This window comes from Fundulus heteroclitus, unplaced genomic scaffold (assembly GCF_011125445.2).
Source record: "Fundulus heteroclitus isolate FHET01 unplaced genomic scaffold, MU-UCD_Fhet_4.1 scaffold_101, whole genome shotgun sequence".
NCBI lineage: Eukaryota > Metazoa > Chordata > Actinopteri > Cyprinodontiformes > Fundulidae > Fundulus > Fundulus heteroclitus.
The window spans coordinates 494,213-500,212 of record NW_023396477.1 but is presented as its reverse complement, the minus strand read 5'-3'; positions in this window follow the sequence as shown (position 1 = coordinate 500,212).

The following is a 6,000-nucleotide window of genomic DNA, read 5'->3' as shown; positions in this document are numbered from 1 at the left end:
GAGGAAAGACTGTAATTAAAATCTTTGTGACTGCTTTGCTGTAAATTTTTTCAACCTATGGAGCGTTTTCTTTGGCAAAAAATGCTGGCAGAATTAATTCTGTTTGCAGGCGTGAGGACTGGAGGATGGACTGTTGAAGGGAAGGAGAATGTTTGGCTGTTGATCTCAGACATTGGACTGAAAATGGACATTGAAGGACTATGACTGAAGCATCGGACAACCTTGGACAAAAAAACACAGATGAGTTCTGCAGACACGACTTTATGCATTTCACTTCAGATTTTGTTGTACACAAAACACACATTATGAAACACAAGAAGTAACTTGATAGAATCATAGAGCAACTTAATAAATTAAGTGGGTATTATATCAACAGTTTAATAATTAAATGAATTAATTAGTTTTCACTATATACGTAGAGTAATCTGAACTTTTAAATAGCATTTTATTTAATGAACATCTTAGAGTAAGATGATTTCTGCTACTCTGATTTCTGCGTTATATTAATGCTAGGCATCAATATAACCCAAAGAAAAGGTTACTGGCTAAAATGGATAAGGTTGCAATAAAATTAGCATAATGACACATCCTACTAACTAACATGGGTAAATTTAGGATTAAAGCATCAGTGTAAAATGGTTACAATATTTATGGAGATTTAATATCTTTCAACTAAAACACAAATAACTCAATAGTCTTTTTAACCAGTTAAACATCCTAAGGGAAAAAAACACATAACACTGAGTTTTAGCTAACTGTTAATCTGAGGGCTTTTAGATCAGGATAATTTAATGGTTATCGTCTTTCATACAGAAAATAAGTAAGATTACTTCAATTAGATTAAATTATGGGGACATTTTGGATCTGGTCAGGATTGCTGGGGGGCTGTGATGATAAAAGGGTAACAGCTTGAAGGTGATATCAATGGATGAAGGTCTTCTCTGAGGAACATTAAAGCAGCGATGACATCCCACATTGGAACTCCTGTTGTATAAAGAACATCTTGAACGGGACGTAAGGTGAGATCCTTATAATGAGAGACGTTCCACACAGGGGGTGTGGAGAACCCTGGGGCGTGGCACCCAGGACGAGCTGCTGTGGTCTGGAGCTGTTGTGGACTTGACACAGCTGGTGGAACCAGGCTGGAACTAAGGGAGATGATGAGGTAGTCCCACAGGTTACCTGACACCTAACACTGACTGTAAAGGGTTCTGGGTTTTCAGGGTTGCTGAAAACAGAAAGCTTCAGAGAACCTTAACTTTTCCTGACCAGGCACTCAGAACACAGATCAGATTACCGAGGCCTAGACAAATGGGAACGCAGAGATGCGTTCATCCAAGAACTTCTTAATCAAATAAATGTTTGTTTTTTTTCAGTGTCCTGTCTGGCAATGTGGCAATAATAATTGTTGTCTTAATGCCAAAAAGAGCTCATCAGATTTGACTTTCACAAGTGGAGCAGTACTGCTTTTGCCATAGTGCTCCTCTTGATTTATGAATGTGAATAGTTTTATTATAATTCATGCTGGGATTATCTCAAATGATATGGACACTACAATTGGAAAGTAGGAAAGGAAAGGAAGAACAAGAAGAAAAATGAAAAGGTGAACGAAAGAGGAGTTAAAAGGAAGAGAATGATAAAACAATTATTAAAAAAAACATGTACTTTGTTTAATTGAAAATCTGCAGTGTGCTGTGTCTTAATAAGCAGATGGTAGCACTGAGCTTCAGATGTGAAAAATTGATTTAAAATAATTTCTTAATTTTTATCTGTTTGATGTATTTTGTCTTGCAGGACAGTGTTTTTAAGTTCCAAAAAATTTGAATAAATGTTTTTCAACATTGTACAATCACTGTGATCAGTTCTTATGCATAATGCACAAGTAAATTTACCAATCACTTAATCTGGGTGGCATTAACTTGGCCTCTGGTAATAAAGTAAAAAATCTTGGTGTTATTTTTGACCAAGACATGTCATTTAAATCCCATATTAAACAGGTTTCCAGAGTTTCCTTTTTTCACCTGAGGAATATCGCCAAAATTAGAAACATTCTGTCCAGGAGCGATGCTGAAAAACTGGTCCATGCATTTGTTACTTCAAGGCTGGACTATTGTAATTCTTTACTATCAGGAAGTCCACAAAATGCAGTTCAAAGCCTTCAGCTGATCCAAAATGCTGCAGCAAGAGTTCTGATGAAAATCAACCAGAGGGATCATATTTCTCCAATTTTAGCTTCCCTTCACTGGCTTCCTGTTAAATCAAGAATAGAATTTAAAATTCTTCTTCTAACGTATAAAGCCCTTAATAATCAAGCTCCATCATATATCAGAGCTCTGATTACCCCGTATGTTCCTAACAGAGCACTTCGCTCTCAGACTGCAGGTCTGCTGGTGGTTCCTAGAGTCTCTAAAAGTAGAATGGGAGGCAGATCATTTAGCTATCAGACTCCTCTCCTGTGGAACCAACTCCCAGTTTTGGTCCGTGAGGCAGATACCCTGTCTACTTTTAAGACTAATTTTAAAACTTTCCTTTTTGACAAAGCTTATAACTAGAGTGGCTCATGTTACTCTCAGCTACCTTTATAGTTTTACTGCTATAGGCTTAGGCTACTGGAGTATATCAGGATCTAATTTTCTCACTCTATTGAGTTCTACTGTTCCTCAATTATGCATTACGTGTTGTCATTTCTGCTTTAACTTTTTGCTCTCTCTCTTTTTCTTCATAGTAGGTACACCTGGTCTGGCGTTCTGTTAACTGTGACATCATCCAGAGAAGACGGCTCACCCGCTACTACCATCTAATGTAGAACAGATTACTGGATCAATGTGTGCTTCTGTGCTTTTTTGTTTCTCTTGTTGTGTCTCTGTTCTGTCTTCTGTAACCCCCAGTCGGTCGAGGCAGATGACCGTTTATACTGAGCCCGGTTCTGCTGGAGGTTTTCCTTCCCGTTAATGGGTGGTTTTTCTTCCCACTGTCGCTTCATGCTTGCTCAGTATGAGGGATTGCAGCAAAGCCATGTACAATGCAGATGACTCTCCCTGTGGCTCTACGCTTCCCCAGGAGTGAATGCTGCTTGTCGGGACTTTGATGCAATCAACTGGTTTCCTTATATAGGACATTTTTGACCAATCTGTATAATCTGACCCAATCTGTATAATATGATTGAACTTGATTTTGTAAAGTGCCTTGAGATGACATGTTTCATGATTTGGCGCTATATAAATAAAATTGAATTGAATTGAATTGCATTAAATGTTTAACTGAGTAAAAGTATTGTTGAAATTGCACATACTTTTCTTAAAAACGCTGAGGTTATTCATAATATATTGTGTAAAAATAAAATTAATTTAATATAAAAATCAACAACAAGTCCACTTTTATTAGTTCTATTTAATCTTGCAATGAGTTTACTCGTGTGGCCCTCTTGAGATCAGATTAAGCTGTATGTGGCCCCTAAACCAAAATTAATTTGACACCCCTGGTTTAGAGTGTAGCCCGTGTTTACTTCCTGGTTCCTGAGCCAATCATATGAAAGTTCCCAGAGTTCCTAAAACAGAGTGCAGAATTTGGCATTTTATTTTGTCAAAAGGGCAGCAACCTGGAGACATGGATGCCAGTAAGAAAAGCGGACCAGAAGTAGAAGAGAAGACAACTCATCCTGTAAGAGTAGATATTCAGTGGCATTTCACAGCAACAAAGCACCGTTGAGTAAATGCCCATACTCAGTGAAAGGCGTTGTGTGTATAGTTTGGATTTTAACCACTGCATATAGCATCTTTAAGAATATTTAGATTTTACAGCAGTTACAAAAACAAAATGAATTTATAAAAAGTAGAGTTGCAGACAGTCAAAAACAGTTGTTGAATTTAGAATCTGTCAAGCTCATGAGATCTTTGTCTTACTAGAGTTTTTCCATAGTTTTATAAAGTTTTATAACTAACGCATGGGTTAAAAACATAATTGTAGATCATGTTGGTTTATTAAAGTTAACACATTAGTGTGTCATATAACCGTTCTTTGGAAAAGAGCATTGTAGTATAAACTAGAAAAGTTAGCAAGGCGACTGCCTCGTGGTGTATACCGTACCATCAAAAATACTAACAGGAAGTAACAGTGCGAATTTTAGCTTCCTACGGTCTTCACAGTCCCCGCAGCGGCCGTTGAAAGGTGCCATGTTAACCCTCTATGGCAGGGGTCGGGAACCTTTTTGACTCAGAGAGCCATGAAAGCAAAAAATCTGGAAATTTATTTCAGTGAGAGCCAATAGATTAGTTCACGCGTGACGTCACACGCGTCACGACGTCCGCGCTACTTCCGGGTCCCGCTTGTAGGCAAACACAGGACTGTTCTCGCATTCTATCATTACAAAACGGGTGAATTAGAGCGTACTTTTAGTTAGTTTATTTTCGAAATGTAAACAGTGCCTACGACTTGTTGTGCTCCCGGTTGCACACAGAGGCATTCCAATTCGTTGGATGTACGTTTCTTTCGTTTACCGAAGGACGAAGAAAGACAAAAGAAATGGATATTTTCAATGAAGAAGGATCCAGGCACACGATCCCAGTCGACTGGGGGAGCCATCACACCCCGACAGAATGTGCAGTCTACACTTCATCTCCGGTAAATACAACTTCATTTTGCACTGCTCATTGTTCTACTGAAATAGCGACTGCGGTCAAGTGAGCCCTCACTTGATTTTGTTGGTCTCGCAAACACTAAGGATTACGGCACAGACGGCTGGGACTATTTTTCAAAATAAAAGCAGCATGTTCGCGGTTTATCGACTACTTCTTTTCACACATATTTACATCATTTATGATATATTTATATTCATGCTTCATGTGTCATTTTTTTTCCATTATTCTGGCCTGCTGGTGAAAATGGAAATATATACTTTGGTCACACTCTTGAGCCTCAAAGAACTTATTTTTTCCAGGTGACTACCTTCACTTACAGATGACAGATGATGATCTCCAGAAGTCCATCTACATGATTTGTGATTTAAAAATAAAAACATTTAAAAACCCTTACATTGACTCAAGTTAACCAGTTTTGACAAAATTAAACCTCCTTATGTTGCTCAACAACTTACATCCAAATGTGATGTAGAATTGAAAAATAAGAGCCACTTGAAATCAGTATATATTAAGTAATTATTAAATAAGTTTCTGTCGCTCTAGCAACTAAATACTAGATAATCAATTGATGATTCCACTTCAGCATGATAGTAGAACACCCCCAGATGTGGCTCAACAAGTTTCAGACAATTCTGATGTGGCATTTCAAAATAAGAGCCATTTGAAACTGCTATATATTAACTCATTGTTAACAAATTTGCTGCTACTGCAGCAACTAAACCGTAGATAATCAGTGGATGCAACCACTTCAGCATGATAGTAGAACACCCCCAGATGTGGCTTAATAAGTTTCAGACAATTCTGATGTGGAATTACAAAATAAGAGCCATTTGAACTTGCTATATATTAACTAATAATTAACAAAGTTGCTGCCACTGCAGCAACTAAACCGTAGATAATCAGTGGATGCAACCACTTCAACATGACAGTATAACACCCCCAGATGTGGCTCAATAAGTTTCAGACAATTCTGATGTGGAATTACAAAATAAGAGCCATTTGAACTTGCTATATATTAACACATTATTACCAAAGTTGCTGCCACTGCAGCAACTAAACCGTAGATAATCAGTGGATGCAACCACTTCAACATGATAGTAGAACACCCCCAGATGTGGCTCAACAAGTTTCAGACAATTCTGATGTGGTATTTCAAAATAAGAGCCATTTGAAATAGCTATATATTAACAAATTATTAACAAAGTTGCTGCCACTGCAGCAACTAAACCGTAGATAATCAGTGGATGCAACCACTTCAACATGATAGTAGAACACCCCCAGATGTGGCTCAATAAGTTTCAGACAATTCTGATGTAGAATTACAAAATAAGAGCCATTTGAAATTGCTATATATTAACTAATT